The following is a 20,902-nucleotide window of genomic DNA, read 5'->3' as shown; positions in this document are numbered from 1 at the left end:
TCATTTGAATGTACATAAAAAGATTTTTTTGTTTTATTTAGGAGAAACATCTACAGCTGTTTTTTAATTTAAATTAAGTAGTGTTTTAAAATGTTGCAAGCCAGATTCGACCTTGCATCACTGTCATATGCACAACAGCTCCATATATTGTGCGCTGAGTGTGTTGTGGTACAGCAGTGATGAAGGTCCACTAGATCTCCTAACTTAAGCAATACATTTTCATGTAGTAACTGAATAAACTTTAGGTGGAAGTGAAGTTATTTGGAAGTAAGATGAACTTTGTTTTATTGGTTTTTGGTGGTGAAACCCTCTTATTGAGCTCAGACAGACTGCAAAGGGTCGTGCTCTGATAAACAAACACTCTAATAGGGTGAACAGAAGGCTAACAAAGGCTAATCATTTACACGTTGCCCTGAATATCAGTAATCAGCATGAGTAAACAGCCTGCAGAAGCTGTTTTTCACCTGATCTCTCATAAATATTTAGTTTAGCAAATTTCCCCTGCTGGCATAATGAGACGATGCAAACTTGTAAGCATTCAAGGTGCATAACAACTAAACAATATATAAATGAGATTTTGTCCAGAAAGAATACAAAATGTACACATTTGATAGGTTTCTGTTGTTGTGATGCTGTATTTACACCGATTTGACATTTTTTACCATTGTGATATATTTCAGAGTGAAACCGAAAATTGAATGAGAAAAATAGAAAGCGGAGCTTGTTTATATATCTTTATACAAATACACTGCATTTATAAAAAGAAAAAAGTGTAATCAAAACTGTTATTTCACAATTATTTATTTCATTTAGCCTAGTTTTTAGTTTAGTTTTTGTTTTGATTTTAGTTTTAGTATTGTTTTTTTTAAAAATATTTCAGTTTAAGTTTTTATTTTATTTCAGTTTTAGTTTTACTTTTAAAGTTGTCATGAAACAGAAGTTGTGAATGTGATAGTCTTATTGTGACGTCCAAAACGGCTTCTGGAATGAGAAAAATTGTTGGGCGGGATTTGATTTCATCTTCAATTGAGTGAATGTGGGAAGTTGGGCTTTGCTAACTAAATGGAGGCAGATCTGAATTCTAGTTTGCAGTCAGTTGTGAAGGATATTAATCTCACCCTCCTCTCAGACGCATCATGGAGAGAACAGACGTCGTTTCGAGGGAGAGGGGAGGTTTGCGTTTTTGATTAAAGATTACGAGGGCATATTAATTTGAAAAGAAATCCATGTGCACGGAAAAATCATTTATATTTACATTTTGAAAAAAGAAATAAAAACATGATTTTATGTTGACTCTAATTTTATAACTTGACAACTAGGCTAATTGAAATAAAATGAGTTCAAGACATTAAAGTATTCATATTCTATTTCATTTCAGCTTTATTTTAATTAACACATTTTTTTCCCCCATAGGGCTGGGTTAAAAATATTGATTTCTCAATTTTAATCGATTCTCATTTTGAAGAACCTAAATCGATTTTTAAAAACCAAGAATTGGCTTTGTAGCGCATGGAAGGCATTTTCTGTCAATTTTAAATAAATCAATTAAATGATAAAAATAAAAAATAAAACCAGAGTAACCATTTCATTATAGAAACTTGCACGCAAAATATGTGACAAAATTAAAAGTGATCAAAAATTTCATTTTCTTTTTAATTTTCAATGTGAAAATGCATCACCCCTGTCAACTTGAAAAATAAAATGTAATTGGTGATTTGACGTTTCATTTTCACTACAATCTCTAGGCAAGACTGCCAATATTAAAAAGAAAAGGCAAACGTGAAAAAGAACCTGCAAATACAGTTTTTACAAAGCTTTTTATTAATCCTCACGCAAAAATAGTGACAATTCAAATTAAAATGTAAAGTTTTAATTTTATTTCCTCTTTTGTTTCACAGGTTTCGTTATCATTTTCCGTCAACCTGTATGCAAATTCTATGTTAATGAGTGGGTGGGGCTTTTTCAAGTCACAGTGCTTGTAGCGTGTATACGTTATTGAAACTATAATATTGTGATCAATAAATAAAAACGGGTAGAAACGTTGTCATTTAAAAATGTATAGCTCGCTTCAGTGTGGGCTCGACAAAAGTGTGCATCGAGGGCGCATATCGACCGCAAAGGGGAAATTAGTTTCAATGCCCAGCCCTAATTTTTATTATATGGTTTTAGTTTTAATTCTGAATAGTACATGTATTTTGAATAATATATTATAGATTTAAATAATATTATATACTCGAATATGATGATGAGTTAAAAAATGCTAAGAAATTGTTGACATTCTGTGCTTTTTTCAGTCATTCATGATCAGTGTGAACAGAGCTGAGCAAGTGTTTACCATGATTCCTTTCTTAGTATACATTTCTTTCTCAGTCACTTTGATGTCTGTATACAGATTTCACATGGTTCTTGCCCTCAGAACCTCGAATTCTTTGTGTGGTGTTTTTTGTAGAATAAGTGTGTTTTCGGTGCATGCTTATGAGGTGACTGGATCATGCTGAACACACATCTGTGGGTCTCAGCCCATTCCAGCAGCAGCGAAGCTTTTGCGGACTCCGGGGAGCCCCGGGCAAGCCTCGCACACCTGTCTGGCCCCTGAAATCCCCTCTCCTTCCCATATATAATTGTATATAGGCAGGTGCCAGCGCAATAGCTGCTCGGCTCTTGATCAAACCCAGCGTCAAGAGGCCCCTGAGCAACAGGAGTGTTTCTATGCAAGCGTCAAAATCAACAAGGTCTTGCGGGCAGCTCTGAATCACGCTGTGCATCACCGGAGGGAATGAAGTGTCAGGAATTCAGATGACTAAAGAGACTTGGTAAACTTCAAACTGGGATTGATATGTGTTGCCCTGATCACTTGCTTTGGGAGCTTCAGAAAAGCTGTGGTGTGGAACTTCTTAAATATTTTTTTAGATTATGAACCGTTGGTGCACAACGTAGAACAAAAGCCTTCTTTTATGTCTTGAAGTGAGAGATTTTTGATTTTGAAATATTTCTTTCTGTGTACAGCTAATTTGTCTTTGACTTTTCTCTTTTTTTTTTGCACGGCTGTTTTTTTAATTTGTTTTTTATTTAATCTTACATTTTTGAGAGAATAGTTTTTTGAATAGTTTTCTGTAGTCCCCCTGTAGTCAATTAAACTCCTCTTTGATCACCAAAATTACATAATTAAAGGTTTTATCCTTGAAAATCCTTATTCTTATCCTTATTCTTCATGCCTTAAATTAGCTTGAATATAACTCTATACCCTTGGCTCATTTAGTTAACCCGTGTCTATGAATATGTAAATTAGCCCCGCCTCCACTCACTCACACCAGCTCAGAGATCCACTTGCTGACAATCACACTATGAGCTTATTACCTTACCTTTGGTTATAAGGTAGTTTGTGATGTCAGACACACCTGCGATTTCAAAGTGCGTTTTTGAGACTGTCTTTGATTCAATGCAGTTTTAAGGAGAACATTTTCAGCAATGGTGTTGACATATGAATTTGTACATGGTTTGTCTTAAAGCATATAAAAAATACCACATATGCATAAAAACAACATTTAAAAGCTTGATTTTCAACAGAGTGGGATGTTAATGTGAGTGAACGTATGAGATGATTCCTTCCCAAATTATGGGCCAAAAAGCCAAGGACACACCTTGAGAATGTGTTGCAATAAATAACAATTATATTAATTGGAAGGAGTTTGTCTTCTGACCAATCTGTAGGATTTGTGAGATATTGTTTACTTGTAGAGCCTCTAACTGTATCATCAACTCAAGACAAGTGTAATAAAGCGAATGTTATTATCATAAGATAGACAGGAGTAGCTAGCAACTGCTAAATGAATACCATGAATGGATGAGCAAGTAGAACCTGGCGGTACGATATGTATTACAACACAGGGGTTATGATACGATGCATTGCAATTCTGTAAGAAAGGCGACAGATTGCGATATTTCTCGTTTCTTTTTTTTAGGAAGATCTAATAAAAATAAAAAACTGTCATAAAGAACCCACCACCACATGCATAAAACCTAAGCAAAAAAATATTTAATCAAAACAGTGGGATCTTGCTTAAATTGCACAAAAATTAGTGCTTGCAGGATCTTTGTTATTATAAATTCTTGGATCCTGCTTTAAAGGTACACAGTATTATATTACAGAACGTTCATACTTTATTTTTAATACTGTGTAAAGTTGCTTGCTTTAAAGCAATCTATGGACGTGACGTGACTGGAATGCTGAATTTCAGGCCTTGTGCAAACATATCAATATCTCTATGATCAGATGCTTTCTTAATTGTTTTCTCACCGCAGTTCTTTTAATTGACCTATGGCTAAGCCACGTCCCCAAACGCGATGAGCCAATCACAGTGCGCATAGCTATCCCATACACTCGGACATTCTCTGCTTCCTCGTCCATTGAAATGCATTGCGGTTAATCAGGTTTCATTCGTTTTTATATGTTTTTTCTTTTCCTTTTAAGTTTAAAATGGTCAAGCGGTGTACATATGGAGTACATGCAACTCTGTATCCCGAGAGGCTGGGAGACGGTGTGTATTTCTTACCCTTTCCCAAGCCACATCTCAACCGAGATAATTGTCTGGATTAAGTTATGGTAGACCACAACACCAACTAAACATGGAGAAATTAAACAAGGATGTCTACATCTGTTCTAAGATAAGTCAACAACTTATTTGAACGTTATCTTTTACATCTCTAACGTAACGTTAGCCTAACATTAGAAAACGTTAACGTTAGCTTCTAGCTGCGTTGTACATCATGTCACTTAACGTTAGCTTCATCAACGTATCTGTAAATAACCGAGATTACAAATGTTAGCAATGTTGTGCTGAATGATTCATGTAAATACTGTAGCACCAAACTAACGGAGAGGTACTCTTGGTAGAGATGGTAAAAAGGCTTGTGCTGGAAACTTATGCAACTTAGACCTGTACAGATTTAATTTGATCATGAACCATTAATTAGATATTAAAGCACAATATTTTAGACAACTTTTTACCAAAATATATATATCTATATAATCTTTCTGTCTCCAAAAATCATCAATTGCCTCCTGTGAAATGTCTCCTGCTGTGACAGCTGCCATAGCGCCTGTCACCGAATGTTGACTGTTTGTCCGAGTGAGTGGAGTGGGCGTGGCTTAGCCACAGGTCAATTGTTGTTGAGGAAAGCGTGCAGCATACATTTACATATTCTAAATCTAAACGCTCAGCAGCGTGGATGGCATCGGGATGTTATTAAGTGAACTCTTAGATTCAATGTGTTTTCCGAGTATTGTATTTTAGCGTGGCTTATTTTTCAAACAACATGACTCTTGCCAATCTCCTTAGTGGTTTCTTTCTAGTGGAAGCAAGATGGGTCTACACTTCAGCTCTGAACACCGTGGCGGGAGCTGGTATAATTCTATATTCTATATAATTCTAGTCTTGTGAGTTGGGTTTGCTAATGCTAATGCTAGCGATGCACTCTTGCACTCCTTCGCGTCACAGTTTACGTTCTAAGATAGCGCTGCCATCTAGCGGTCGAGTTTAAACCGAAGACAAAGCAACTGACATGAATCTTGATGTAAATAAATAAATATCGATAGAGTGTCGATGAGCATCTTACCTTGTTGAGTAGGTATAGTAGACCCACCTGAGACCTGCAGACTTATTTAAGACTTATTTAAAAAGCAGTCTTTATGCCGTTTAATATTCACAGAGTTGTGCATATCACAATTTGCCTAATAGTGCAGCCCTAGTTTTGATTTATTCATCCTAATGTTGCCATATTCTGTGACATTCCACATTACAATGTAAATTCTGAAAATCAGAGGGCCCTATTAAGTGAGTGTACTTGAGGACATGCATTGACTAGTGCGTGTCTGTAAATTCCATGAGATGACCCATTTTCTATTTTTGGGTTTCAGAAGGGTGCTCATGAGCGTTCCCTTGTGGCTGCTCTTCTACCTCAGTGCACTTCACAGTGAATTATTACCCGTCCGTCTATGCGGCATCACCGAAGTGTGAACTCAAAGGACAGTCGCAAGGGCTTAGGTGGCATTTGGGACAGGCCCGCAGTAATACCAAGGTCCCGAATGTGTGTAAACAGCAACCTTGGCACACCATTATTCCAAAAATAATAATATCAGTCAGGTTTGCCACTGTGAGTGTAGAGAATGGTAATGTTAGACCACCAGTGCACCTGGAAGTCTCATGAAAGCTGTCAAGATTCAAGAATATATCTTAAATTAAATTTTTTATGAAGACTATTTTTACCAAAAGGCAAAAAAAAAAAAAGGTAGAAGAATATATATCAAATATCAATTTAAAGTATCAAATTAAAATATAATTTTTAGTTAAAAAGTATACATCGTAATGTGTTCCTTCCTTCCTTATTTACTTACTGGTACTGTTTATATTGTAATGTGATATCTGATATGGTTACACTATTACAACTATTCCTATGTTGTTCTTGTATATTTTGTCATCTGTTTTTTAATTTCTCAGAAGTATAAATACTTTCATATAACCTCAAACTTTCTTTTGACACAGTTTCACAAAGACTGCTGGGAAAACCCAGCATTCTGTTCTCTAGACTGTATCTCGTTGCATTCTCTCAGCTGATTCAGAAAGAGCATGAAATGCAGTCTGATTTGGTCTCCATCTGGGACTGATATTTCCCAGCAGTCTCTCTCTGACAGTTACTCAGCTGACTGTACATCTGTGAGAAAAACAGTTGAAACTAAGTGAACAAACTGTGGGGACAGTGGGAAGGTCAATGGGTCACATTCTGTAGTCTGCATGATATTGGCACAATGTGTCAGGGCTTCAAGGTGGTTAACCAGAATGATCTTGGTTCGAATCCAAATCTTGGATACTTGGATCTCTGGGATACTGGCCTACTATTGGGTTAAGCCCTTGAACAAGGCACTTAATCTAGAGCTGATTGCTGCAACATGGGGCTAGTGTTAATACATTTGACTTTCTAAACAAAAGCTGCTTTAAAGAAACCACAAGCACTGGTGTTTGTTGTGTGACATCAGGATACGTTCATCTATTTGATTAATTAATCAGCATATCATGTTCTTAATTTGATTACAAGTAAACATACTAAGAAGCTCTCATTCTGTGAGTGTTGCTATTTAAAAGTAACGGCTGTCTGTATTATAAATAAACTTTATCATTCAACTCCAATGATGTTCTATCAAGTTAATACGATTTGGATGAAAATTTGGATGGAAAATTATCTATACAACTAACTTTTTTGTAGGCTGTTCGCGTCACTAGTTGTCTTTTAAAGCTGAACAGTCCTCTGTAAATTACACTCTGCTGTATACTTATTAATTTGTTTTTCTACTGGCGCACACTTAGATTTTGGACATGATTTTGTCATCTGAGACAAACTTTTAGGAATCGTAACAGATTTTATGTTGTAGGGCACACTTTGGTCACTTAGCATGGCATGCTCATTGACTGCCAAATAATTGCCTTTGAGATGAGTTGTAGCCTCTGACGAACTTCTGACAGTGTCAGAAATTTTAGGTTGCGGTCCTAAAATGTGTCTGCTCCTACGACGGGCCATTTCTACCGATTCCCTCTTTTGGCCAGCCAACTGTCTCCAAACTTTTGTTTCATTTTCTGTGCCAGGCAAAACATTGCCAGCATTTTTCTGTAAGTGCTTGCTGGGTTTGTGTGGAAGGATTCAATGTTGGCAATATTAGAACATGGCACGATTGACCGTCCAGTCAATGCCATCAATCTGCCTCGGCTTTAACGCAGGATCTCACAAGGCTGATATCGTACAACTTAGAGGACAGATAAAAACCACACCACAGACACCCAGCTTTAGAAAGGACATCTATAGTCTAGTAATTTGCACTCATTATAACTAATAAGCATGTGTGCTGAAGTTCTGATTTCACTGACGTTCAGGTACTGGTAATGACCGTGTTGGAAATCAGCTTCCTATGAAGTCACCTTGACTGTCTGATTGAGATGCAGTTTCTGATCTCTCCTCTAGACTCTAATCATCTGGGACACGAGTCTGCGGACATGCGGAGAATATCACTACCTTATGGTGCGGCAGTAGGCCAACCTTCCCTCCGCTCCTCAAACACTGATTTCTTGTAATGGCAGTGACTCTCATAATCACAGAGCAGCTGAAGTTTGACAGTCGGCATGGACTGGGAGGGGGACGGATTAATTTTCTTGTTTATGGCTATCAGATTCTTGCTTTCGTGTTTGCCTTTTGGGTGTCCCAAATACACTGAATCTGTTTCCCTATTCAATACAACTTCAGTGTAAAACACTTTTAAGAGGGAAAAACATAACTTTTCAGGGGCCATTCAAGTTGGTGTTCTCATTTACCTAGCTCAGGTCGGTGTCATACGATGTGATTGCCTTGCAGAATCCAATCCCTCTAATTGTCAGCATGAAACAGAAGTTGCAATTCTTTTCTTACCTATTGTGACATATTATATTCGAGTAAAACGGCTTCTCGAACAAGGAAAAATTAAGGGCAAACTTGATTTTGTTCATGGGGAATATATTGGATGGCTGTGATTTAGCTATTGGTCGATCTCATGTGAGTGACAGGTTCTCCCGCCCTTGCGCCAGTAGGCGTGTCATGAGAGAAGAGGAGAAGAAATGTTGCTGTCCAAACGTGAAGTGGAGTATGATTTAAAGGTGCTCTAAGCGATGTCACACGTTTTTTAGGCCAAAACATTTTTGTCACATACAGGAAACATCTCCTCACTATCCGCCAGCTGCATGTCCCCTGAACACTGTAAAAAAATGTGGTCTCTGCAGACACCCCAGGCTCCACAAACGGCAACAAAAACAAACTGGGCTAACCCGCACCACGAAACATAACAAACTGTTCCAGCCAATAACTGACAAGAAGGATTTGGGGGTGGGGTTTGGGAGATTAGTGCGCGGATGAGGAGGAGGGAGGGTCTAGCTAGCCTCCGTTTTGTTTGACAATATTTCGAATGTCAACAAGAAGTGATGTCACCCAACATCGTGTACAGCACCTTTAAACTAACCCTATTATTCTTTTTTTTGGATATTTCCTTTCATTTAGTGTGCAATATAACTAGGGATGGCGAAAACTAAACATTTTCTTGACCGACCACCGAGCCTCATTAGCCGTTTGAAACCGGTTAACCGATTAGTTTGAAATATGCTACGCTATTTGAAATAACAGCCATTTCGAGCCGCGCCTGCAATTTCGCAACTCTGTCGCATCTCTCTGCCGCTCACACACACACTGCCCCGGGGCCGCCCTTCCACTCACGTCACTTTTTTTAAATCCCCTACAGCGCGAAACATTAATCCCGCAAAGTACGCGGCGCAGAGGAGCTTGTAATCGGAGGACAAATGGCTCCTTAGTTTCGAAATGGTTTGGCTACAAGGTGATCGCATTGAAAATAAAGGCGTTAGTCTATCGTTAGAAGCTCATTTGAAACATTGCCACGGCTCAATTTAAGAAAATGACAGCTCCGAAGAGACGCCGCTTTAGTTTGAGGTAGTGCTAACAATAATAAAGAAAGATGATGATCATCACCACCTTATCTGTTACCACTGAAATGTAGATGTAATGTATTTCCAAATCTAAGCCCATCTTATGCGGAATATTGCCTAGGCTAATAGACTGCAACACGATAAAACCAATGGATAAAACAGGCACCTTCAGAATGCGTAAAAGACGCACCGGGCAAGGCAGGTCTAATAATGTACAGAACAAGTCGCGTTTTCAGGTGATACATCATAGATGATGAAGGCCTACTGTATTTAAGCACTGTATCACACAAGTTGCAACTTACATCTGTGTAATTCTTTTTGATGAAATGGTCCCACACACTACTTTTCTTTGCACGCTTCATCCTGTGGTCTGCCCTGGCTCTTACCTCGAGTGTTTTAGACTGTAGCCTTTACTTTTCGCAAACCTTGTGAGCGCGCGAACCCAAACGCTGTGACCTCGCGCCAAATGTTTTTATTGGTTTATTAAAGTACAAACAGGCGAGTTATGAAAAACTGAGGTTGAGGGATTTGTTCACTTCACACAAAAATATATTGGAATGAGATGGCTAACTGTAGTAGCGAATAGTCCACTGTCTATAATAGCCTAATTTAGAGATCACTTTTTTTAACCGACTACCGACAACTTTGATCGGTTAACGTTGATACGGTCAACCATCGGTCAAACGGTCATCGGTTAGCATCCCTAAATATAACTGTTTGTGACTGATCTTTAAAAAATTGCAGACCTTTTACAAAGTGCATGGTAAATGTTATTGTCTCCCGAGTCCCGAAAGAAAGAACCAATTGTGAATCTGAAACGAGTCGTCAGTAATTCCAGTCTTACTTGAAGCATGAAACTACGTAGGTTTGTAACATTTGCTTAATGCCAGCCTTTGGTCTTCATTGGCTGCCTGTGAACAACGTCTACTTTGACCCTCAAACGCTGTAGTTTTAGCTGAGGCCTGGAAGAGTTTGGTTCAGGTTGTCGACATGTCGAGAAGACACTAAGTTTTGTACTCCAAAGCAAAAGCAAATTGCACTTCCAAAGACTGAAATTGATACGGTTGAACCAGAGTCCAGTCTTTACTGTTCGTATCATGTGCTGAGGAAGATCCAGAACTGAAATTCAGATATGGAAATGTGCGCTTGGTTTCTTGACACATGCTGTGTAAGCGGTAGACCAATCAATACAGACAGGGGCATCTGACCAATCAGAACAGAGTAGGCTCTCTGTAAGGTTGGGTTTAGAGAGATCCAGTCCTTTATCAAACCAATTCAGATACTGTGAGAAAAGAGGTGATATTATATTATTAGAAAATGAAAGGGCATAATATGGGCAGATTAAATGATGTACAGCTAACTGCAGAGTTATTGTAATATTAATTTAAGTAACCCTTTGAATAAACTGCAATGTGCACATTCTTTTCACACTATTGTCTGCGGTTTGCTCTTAACACGAGAGCATGAGAACTGCTTTAATTCTTCGAGGAATAGATTCAACAAGGTGCTGGAAATATTCCTCAGAGATTTTGATCCATATTGACATTAGGGATGGCCCGATACCGATAGTGGCATCGGGGATCGGGTCGATACTGTCCTCATATACTCATACTCGTACTCATAAAAATTTGCTGATACCACGCCCCGATACCACGTACATTTTGCGAAACGAAACTGGCCGCCGCGAGTGCTTTGTCGAGGTGAACTGAGGCATAGGGACGTGCACTTCCAACGCAATAGAGTGCGGTGCGGCGCTAGATCTGATGGCCGAGTGTGAGGCGGGTGGTAATGCACTCACTCTGTGTGTGCGGGTTGCGGGAGAATAAAATGATTCGCGGGACTCCCGCAAACTAGAAATACCTATGAATAAAACATATTAAAACTAATAGATTTTTATTCATCTGTTGCAGAAAAGCAAGAATAACAACTAAAACAAAATAGAAACGATTTACAGGCCAGAGTTTCTATTCATAACATGTTTGCAGCGTTGAGCGATGTAGCCAATCACAGACATATGTGTTGATTTCTTGAACGCAATGGCCAATCAGAAGCATTTAAGATAGACTCCCCTCACCGCTCAAAACTTTTTTGTTCAGTGCTGAATTCTGTATGCTGGCAAATCCTCTAATTATAACAGTGTGTGGATATTATGAAAGATTCATTGAGCTGTCAGCTTCATTGATAATAACAGAGATGTGTGAGATCGCTATGAACTGTCAGCTTTTTAGGAATTAGGCTATTAAGGGAGCGCACTTTGCGCGCATTCAGTCATTCCAGACCATGCACGCAGTAGCCTGCTTGCTTTTATGTTAAATTAACAGTGGTTTGTGTGTTAATACATTTATTATTTTACTCATCATTATTTATTTTTAGACTTGTTAAAACAAAGTCAAAGTCAAAGTCAGCTTTATTGTCAATTTCTTCACATGTCAAGACATACAAGAGATCGAAATTACGTTTCCTCCATCCCACGGTGTACAGACAATATACTGTATGCCTACAGTCAATATAATAGTGCAAAAGTGCAAATAGTGCAAAAAGTCTGTTGTTCCAGTGTGCAATGTGCAATTTATGCATACAGTCAATATAATAATAGTAATAGTGCAAAAGAGAAGAAAAGTAAAAAACAGTCTTCTAACCTGTGTTCTAAAATAGTCTTCTTTTCTGGAAGCCTATAGTTACTTTTGTGGTAGAAATATCGGTATCGGTACTCGGTATTGGCAAGTACACAAATCTAAATACTCGTACTCGTATCGGTTTGAAAAAAATGGTATCGGGCCATCCCTAATTGACATGATAGCATCACACATTTGTCGCAGATTTGTCGGCTGCACATCCATAATGCGAATCTCCCGTTCCATCAGATCCCAAAGGTGCTCTACTGGAATGAGATCTGATGACTGTGGAGGCCATTTGAGTATAGAGAACTCCATGTCATATTCTTTGTGATTTGTCACATGCCGTGTTATTCTGCTGTAAGTAGCCATCCGCAGATGGGTTTGTGGTCATAAAGGGATGGACATGGTCAGCAACAATACTCAGGTTGGCTGTGGAGTTGAAATTATGCTCAGCTAGTAATGGCCCAAAGTGTGGCAAGAAAATACCCCCCCACCATTACACCACAACCAGCAGCATGAAACATTGATACAAGGCAGGATGGATTTATGCCGTTTGACAAATTCTGACCCTACCATCCAAATGTCGCAGCAGAAATCAAGACTCATCAGACCAGGTGATGTTTTTCCAATCTTCCATTGTCCAATTTTGGTGAGCCTGTGCGAATTGTAGCCTCATTTTCCTGTTCTTAGCTGATAGGAGAGACCAGTTTGGTCTTCTGCTTTTGTAACCCATCTGCTTCAAGGTTTAACGTGTTCAGAGATGGTCTTCTGAAGACCTCGGTGGGAACGAGTGATTATTTGAGTTACTGTTTCCTTTCTATCAGCCCAAACTAGTCTGGTCATTCTCCTCTCCTCTGACCTCTGGCATCAAGACATTTTTGCCACAGAACTCCCACTCCCTGGATATTTACTCTTTTTCTGACCATTCTCTGTAAGCCTAGATGATAAACTTAAATCCTAGTAGAGTCTGTCACCAGTCTGGCTAAAATGCCATGTTTAAAGTCACTTAAATCTTTCTTCCACATTCTGATGTTCAGTTTGAACTTCAGCAGATTGTCTTGACCATGCCTACATGCCTAGATGCATTGAGTTGCTGCCATGTGATTGGCTGATTATTCGCATGAACGAGCAGTTAAACGTGTACCAAATTAAGTGGCCGGATTATGCTGAATTTTAGTATCAAATCATCCATTCTCATTCATAATGCTAGCAGACAAGGATGAAGGATGGATTAGTAGGCCAGTAACCTTTTTAAATGTGACACTGTTACAGTGCTGTCCATCTGTGCATTGATTTATGTTAATTTCTTTTTAATGCTTGAAAAGAAAAAAAATCAGTCTCCACTCCTAAAATGTGAGTTTGACACTGACCGAATATGAGCACATTTTTATTCATATCATAATATTTCTGTGCGTGGTAAAGTGGTCCATGAGAGAAACTTTGAAAAGGCTTAACTTTAAAACCAAATGCCAGAGATTAAACGGCCTCGCTATGATCTCAAATGACAATGAATTCATTGACGAACAGCCAAATTTGACGGTACAGCTTTACATGAAGGCTTACTTTGTTAACTTTAGTGAATCCGTGAGGTGTTATGAATTAATGATGAACAATCACAGCATTTAAGTATCTTGGTTAATGTTAATTATACATTGACACACATTTTTTTCGTGCATGTTTTTGAAAGAAGTCTCTTATGGCCACCAAGGCTGCATTTATTTGATCAAAAATACTGTAACATTGTGAAGAATTTTCTATTTTAATATATTTTTCCCTGATATTGTAGTCATAATTTTTTTTCCGGATTCTTTGATGAATAGAAAGTAAAAAAAAAACAGCATTTACTTGAAATATGAATCTTTAATAAAAAAATAAAGGTCCCACTTTATATTGTGGCTTTAAATACTATGTACTAACACCGAAATTAATAATTTGATACAATGGACTTATTGTGTACGTATACATGTTTTTACATTGTACTTATATTTAAAAAATACCTGCGTGTAATTACAGTTGTAATTGATTTATGTAATTACATTTGTAATTACACTGTTGACCCTTCCCTTACACCTTAACCCAGCCTTAAACCGACCCATACCACCAAACCTATCCCAAACCTTACCCGTATCACACCTCAATAGCAGCACAAGTGTTTTACAATACAACATGAAGACAATAGGTACATTGTATGTATTTTTTGATGTAAGTACATAGTAGTTAAAGCAACTTAATATAAAGTGGGACCAAAATAAGATTATAAATGTATTTACTGCTACTTTTGATTAATTTAGTGTTTCCTTGTTGAATACAAGTATTAATATATTCAAAAATGGTACTGACTGCAAACCTTTGATCATGTACTAACAATGAACAATAGTAGATTTTTTAATTAACATTAATCTAGATTAAGAAGTGATGCCTAATGCATTAGTTATGCTAACGAATTGTAACTTTTTGTTACAAGTTTGTCAAATGACAAATTCATCATCAGTGTTTCTGAAGAGTTGACTTAGGACATTTTTTTCTACAACATTTAGTGTATATTTAGTTTGCGATTCATTTTGTCATACTTTTGTTCATTGTGTGATTTCTAGTGCTGTGATCTACAGAGGATACATTTGAGAGAGTTTTCAGAGTGGCTTTTAGCATGCCGACAGCGTGCTCCGCTTCAGTGTACTTAGTAACAGTTAGACTGACAGCACAGTGAAACCCTCTCTTGGTCTGGTGTGTCTCTGAATTTGTCCTTTTTCAGCCTCACTACTACAAAAGCTTTGCTTTATGTGAATCCACAAACTTAACTTACACAATACATTTAGAGACATTTACTGTTAGACTTCAAATTAACTGTTGTGAGAAATATTCTTTTTATTATGGATAATCTTTAGGTCAATGTTGTTTTTAAAGGACTATGATAATTTTGTGTTATTTTAAATTGTATTTAGTCTGTTTATAGAAATCAGTCAGTTGCACTTATCGTTACCCAACAATTTGTCATCTTCCATGTGAAAACTGCCTGTTCATTGGTAATAATATATATATTTTTCGCACCTCTCCCCAAACAACCAGCCTCAAGCAAGAGCCAATGAATATGTATAGATTTAAAGTTTAGACTAGAGTGAAGATGCTGACAGATTTTGGCTATGCAGACTGGAACAGCTTGCCCTCTTCATCCTCGGGCATCATCCAAAAACTTTTTTGCAAAATTTGGTGCAGGCTTGATGTTGAAACAACTTTCACTCAGAAATTGCTTGTAGATTTTAGAAATGGTTACAAACGGAAGGTAACTGAATAAAAAATTTTAAGTAGAAAGAAAGACTTAAATAATATTGTTGTAAACTGTAAACCAATAATATTTTTATTACAGTAAAGCATTCATTCAGTCCATAAAGAATTTTGCCATTAAAAATAGCCCTCAGAGCAAAACGTTTTTTCTTCTTCTATTTTTTACGCAAATAAACTCTCAAAATCAACCTACTCACTACAGAATTTTTTTCTTCAAAAAATAGTTTATATATATATAATATATATATATATATATATATATATATATTAAATGTATATCAGAAATGTATATTTATCAAAAATCAGTTTATATGTTTATTCTTTTCAATATCGTGCAGCCCAGCATCCAGCTTTATTAAGGCTATATTGGTAGTTGGTGTTCATTTGCAGAAAGATTCTTGCATAAATGTTGCTCATGCTGTAAAACATCAACTCTCATTGAAAACGAATGACTTCCAGTTGTTTTATCGGTGAAAATAGCCCTGTGTTTGAATGCCGTGGGCATTAGACAGACCGCTGAGAGCTTAGCTGTTTAGATTCTGCATTTAAATCATGTAGCGACTTCATCCAACCAGGGAATCTAATAACCAGCAGCTGGCAAAGGGGATCTTAAATGCTATTGATTGTTTAGAAGAATGAGAATTTGCCATAAGGTGTTCTATAATGTGTTGAGAGCATCTACGTTTCAAAAGCAGATGTTAAGTCACTTTTAATGTAGAGCTGTGGAACAAAAATATTGGTTGTACGGAAATAAACTTGAGTTAAAATGAATGAGCTTGTTTCTTCTAGGCTCTGAAATACCTTAAATGATGTTTAGTAAGGCAGTTTTTTGCCTTTGTGCTGATGTTGAATGGGAAGCCGTTTTCAGCTCATGTTTTCACATACTATGATGCGCTTTTTACACAATATAATAGAATAGAATGGAATCTTAATGACCAGGGGGTTGGGGGAGGGGTGTATGGTTTTAGTTTAGTTTTTCTATATAACTCAAATCTATATATACAAAATATAGATGAAGGGTTAGATCTTACAAAAACAGTTTACATTTCACCACAAATAAATGAAAAAAAAGCCTGTATTTTTGCTGCATTGTGACATGATTTAATAATGATTATTTTCATGATACTTTTCAATAATTTGTTTTTAATTAAGTAGTTGTGGAAGAGGGCAGTTGGTACTGTAGCTTGACAGACCCATACACACACACACAACCACACCCACACACACACGCACCCACACACGCAACCACACACACACACACACTAGCTTTCACAATGTAATAGCTGTGCAGAATTGAACAAGGTGTTGACTGACTCCAAACGTCCTTGATTTGTCTGAGGAAGCGCATGTCTGTGTCTTTCTGATGAGATGGTCTGCATTTATTTGACATTTTAAAGAGCAACAGATAGGGGTGCCTAGGAATTGTAAGTTGCCTGTTATTGCAATTCGTTGGCTGGAGAGTTTGAGGTCTGGGATAAAACTAAAAGTTTACTTTTTTTGATTACAAAAAGTTAATTTATTAGTTATTGTTAGCACATAGGGTGATTGATTTATACCCTGCTAGCTGATATTGTGCTTTATTTTCAGGGGCTGTGCTGAAGAGTTAGACAAATCTTTAAGCAATTTAATTTTATATCACAGTATCCATTACATAAAAAAGCAGTAGTGTGTGTATACATGTATAAAATAGTTATTTATGATGGAAATTGAGCAAATTATGTTTTATATATTACAACCCCAAATCAGAAAAAGTTGGGACATTTTGTAAAATGCAATAAAATCAAGAATCTGTGATTTGTTCATTCTATTTAACCTTTTATTAGCTGACAAAAGTACAAAGAAACGTTTTCCAATGTTTTCACTGACCAACATAATTGTATATTGTAAATACGAACAAATTTTGATTTTGATGGCTGCAACACACCCCAAAAAAGTTGGGACAGAGACCAAATAAAAGTGAAAATATTATCCAAATTAGATTATCCAACTCTTTTGAAACAGTCCACAATGAGCAGGTGAATTGGTAATAGTTGAGGGTATCATGTTTGGGTGTAAAAGTGCTTCTCAGTCTTTTTAAGCAAAGATGGGTCATGGCTCATCACTTTGTGCCAAATATCATGAGAGAATTGTCCAACAATTAAAAAATCACATTTCTCAGTGCAAGATTGCAAAGCATTTATGCCTTTCATCATCTTCCATACATAATATTGTCACAAGATTCAGGGAATCCAGAGAAATCTCAGTCTGTGTTGGGCAAGGCAGTAGACCTCTGTTGAATGTGTGTGACCTTTGAGCCCTCAGATGGCATTGCACAAGATACCATCATGCTAATCCGTTAAATACAGCCACATGTGCTCAGGAGTAATTTTGAAAACCGTTTTCACTGAACACAGTCTGACGCTGCATTAAGAAAAGCCACTTGAATCTCTGTTACGCAAGGAAAAGCTTTACATTGGAGGTGCCGGCGAGCTCTCTGGGCCTGAGCTCATCTCAGATGGTCTAGAAGACAGTGGGAATGTGTGCTGTGGTCAGATGAGTCCATGTTTCAGCTTGTTTTTGGGAGAAAATGGACATCGAGTTCTCAGTCCCAAAGACGAAAGGGACCAACCAGACTTTCACCAGCGACAGGTGCAAAAGCAAACATCTGTGCTGGTATTGAGGTGCATCATTGCAAACATGGGTAACTTGCATTATTGTGAAGGTACTATTGACATCAGGGCTCGAATTTCGGTGTGGGATTGTGGGTATTGCGCATCATTTTAATCATTCCCGCAGGTCTTGTGTTTATAATGCGGGAAATTCCTGCAAACATTCATTCAATCTAGCATGTAGGCCTATGAGTGAATTTAACCTAACAGATTATAAGATCAAATCAGTCATTTTAAAACTTTATGCAAGAAGCAATTTCACAAACAGCGTGAGTGATTCTGCCAATGCCGCGTCTTCTCTGTCTCTCAAAATGTGTTGCACAAGGCAAGTCAATCGCGCTGCAACTGCAGGCGGTGATTCTAGACTCTCGCGTTTCAGGAGTCGGGACATATGATGGAAATGTCACTTGCACAATCGGGCCATTGCATCGTCACTAATGTTTATAATTTGTGCGTCTTTTTAAGTCTTACCTATTTAAACATTCAAGCGATTTTAACCCGCATAACAAACAGCTCGTGAGTAACAAAACTGAGTACTTTTTCGCGAATTATAGCGCTTTAATGGTCAAAAGCACACAACATTGTCTAAATTGCAGTCTTGGGGAGTATCCTCTCAAACACAATCGGTTATGTCTTAAAAAAATAATACAAAAAGAAAATGCATGTGACACTATAATGAAAACAGTATGGGCCGTTCACGTTACGTCTTTTGCGTGCTCATCCTTTGCTGAAACGTCTTCGTCTTCATGGAGAACGTGGCTCATGATTGCTAAGCAACAGGGAGCCCTTTTTAAAAGAAGAGAAAGTGGCGCGGACTGCGCTTTACATGTGAACGTGGATCCGTGCACTAGCTCTTAAAGTGAGAGTAGCCTAAAATGTGTCTGTCATTATTGTATATAAAACAACAAAAGATAGCATTAATTGTAAGGAATCAGGATTAATAGCCTATGTATTCAAATTACACAGGACTAAAAGACTATTCCGTGTTATTTTACATTTGATTACTTTTTTCCGTTTCTGTAGTAGGCTATTTCTGAATACTAGTGTTATTAGACCTAAACTTTTCTCTTTATTTCATGTATTTATTTGAGGTACTTTTTTCAATTTAATTCAAAGATTGAAATCAAGCTTTCTTTTTTTGTGTAAACTAAAAAAAATGACCCCATTGTAAAAACACAAATACAATGAGTGAGCAAACATTTAGCTGAATTTTTTTTTAAAATTGTCTAAAAAAAAAACTCCCCCCTCAAATTAAAAAATCCCCCCCATAAGAATAACCTAAAGGGGGATTTCCCCCCTATTTTCCAAAACGAAATTCAGGCCCTGGACATGGAGGCATATATTTGGATTGTACAGAGACATAAACTGCCATCAAGATGACATCTTTCCTGGGAAGCAAGACAATGCCAGGCCTCATTCTGCACATGCTAAAACTGAGTGGTTTCTAGACACTCTGCGCCATAGAAGGGATGTGCCTGCCTGTTTACTGCAGTCCAGATATGTCTCTTACGGAAAATGAATGACCCATCATGAAAAGGAGAATCAGGCAACGATGACCACAGACTGTTGAGCGGCTGTCTTGTATCAGACAAGTTTGGGCAGATATTCCACTAGCAAAACTCCAACAATTAGTATTCTCAACTCCCAAATGATTAAAAAGTGTAATTAAAAGGAAAGGTGAAGTGACAGAGTGGTAAACATGTCTCTGTCCCAACTTTTTTGGGATGTGTTGCAGCCATCAAAATCAAAATTTGTTCATATTTACAAAATACAATTATGTTGGTCAATGAAAACATTGGAAAACTTTTCTTTGAATTTTTGTCAGTTAAAAAAAGGTTAAAAGAATGAACAAATAACGGATTCTTGATTTTATTACATTTTACAAAATGTCCCAACTTTTTCTGATTTGGGGTTATAAATAGTCATGGGGCAATGCCCATTTTTAGTAACCCAAATTAACTACAATGTTTTACAAATGGAAGGTACTATTAAATCATTAGATTATAGCCTATTTTATGGATGCAAATCAAAATATTTATATTACATAATAAATGCATGAGTTTGGCACCAGTGCAAAAGCAACTTCCAAATAGGAAAACACCTGAGTTAAAAAAACATTAAAAAAACATTAAAAAAACACATCTGAAATATCTGACATGGATTGGACATTTGTACCATGAGATGTATATACTATTGTACCATCATACAGCCGGTGCTTATTTGCATTCATGTGAAGCTATCATATTTGTGAACAAGAAAAAGTAAAGTGGGGGGAGTACTGAGCCTTGTGGTACACCTTTGTTGATGGCCAGAAGGTGGGAGGTGAACTTCATCTGCCTTGTAAAAAATCGAGCAGGCAGCAGCTTTCGGCTGGCTTGATGCCCACATTTCTGTTTAAGAAGGTGGATGATATTGAAAACAGAAGTGAAGTCAAAGAACAGGATGCGTGCCTAGGTGTTTAGTGTCTCCGGGTGATGTAATGTAGTGTGTCAAAGATGCCAGGTCAATGGCATTCTCCATCAATATACATGAGTGTGCGACTGTTTTCAAATGCAAACTCAACTTTGAGATTTCAAAGGCGATCCTGAGGGTAAATGTGGTTCTTCTGCCAAGGGGATTTTCAATAGGAGGCGTATGTAATAGTATAAAATATTAACTTTTTAAATAATTCAGTTTAAGCTCTTGAATGCAAAATAATTTGGTTAACGGCCTTTCACATTTCTTTTAGTTGGTTTTCTTGTGTATTAGGGTTGTACTTGTTTTGGATTTCGCCCCTAGTATCTTTATGGTATGATGTATTTGCTATAGCATGTTAAAGGTTTAGTGTTATGGAACTTGTGTG

General features: G+C 37.3%; 1 protein-coding gene across 1 annotated transcript in view; it reads left to right on the top strand.

Moving 5' to 3' along the window:
• Positions 1-20,902, top strand: part of gbe1b (glucan (1,4-alpha-), branching enzyme 1b) — a 160,812-nt gene that overhangs the window by 6,157 nt on the left and 133,753 nt on the right. The window lies entirely within an intron of this gene.

Source organism: Siphateles boraxobius, unplaced genomic scaffold (genome assembly GCF_051911475.1).
Source record: "Siphateles boraxobius isolate OS27281-9 unplaced genomic scaffold, OSU_SipBor_1 6, whole genome shotgun sequence".
Lineage (NCBI taxonomy): Eukaryota > Metazoa > Chordata > Actinopteri > Cypriniformes > Leuciscidae > Siphateles > Siphateles boraxobius.
This window is presented reverse-complemented; position numbering and strand designations above follow the sequence as displayed.